Consider the following 957-nt stretch of genomic DNA (forward strand, 5'->3'; position numbering starts at 1 on the left):
ACGGGGCTGCCGGCTCCCTTGGGCACCCAGGCACGGCTCCTCTCCCCCCACCAACCGCCCGTGCCATTGCAACACTTCGATCGGGCGCCTGGGGGTCCCAAGCAACGGAGGCATCCTCAAGTCATTCAATCCTCATGGAGCCGTTCAGCCTGATCCCGGTAGCTGGGCTGGTAACGACGCGCGGCCCCGTCCCTGATTGCCGGCGTTTCACCATCACTTGTCTCTGGTCAAGGCAGTTCTGTCTGTTCCCTGTTTCAACAACAGGCAGAGAGAGATCTTGCGTAGCTGGTGCGTCTGCTGCGGGAGCAAAGGGAAAACCTGCTGCCGAACACAGCTCCCCGGCCGTGGGGGTGATGCTGGAGTCGCTCAAAGCCAGCCGAGAGGGGAAAAGGGGATGAGAGAAGTGAGCAGAGCATGTGGGGAAAGCTCTGCGGGCGTCAAGGAGGCTGGTGATGTGCTGCATTGAGGCGTAAGGGTTTACTCTCCATTGCCAACTTCAGTGCAGCTCCCGAGTTCTTAAAGGCTCTGGATGTCATGGGGCCAAAGCTGCGCTATTTGGGCACACACAGGCTTTGCTTGCTTTCGTCTCAATAAGCAATAACATGTTGTGGCAGGGGACATGGGGACACATGGCTTCCTCAAGGGGCTGGCAAGGGTAAAAAACCACCCGTGGTCCTCACCAGGTATCTGCAGCAGACCAACACCCAGCCTGCTGCCTAATAGAGAGGCTCCTATGACAGAGACATCATGAAGCACCAGCAAACCCTCACTGCGCCGGGATGGGTGGGCAGGTCTGCTCCAAGAACAGGGACAAATCCTCTTCCATAATGCCATGTGCCCAAGATGCCCTTTATAGTGAGAGCACGCCCCCAAATGCCTCCGAATCAGCATCTTGAGGGAAACAGGACCATATGCCACCGTGTTTTGCCTGCCCAGGTTTTGCTGGCACAGCCGCCA

The sequence above is a fragment of the Nestor notabilis genome, unplaced genomic scaffold (assembly GCF_000696875.1).
Source record: "Nestor notabilis isolate BGI_N333 unplaced genomic scaffold, ASM69687v1 scaffold4074, whole genome shotgun sequence".
Classification (NCBI taxonomy): Eukaryota; Metazoa; Chordata; class Aves; order Psittaciformes; family Psittacidae; genus Nestor; species Nestor notabilis.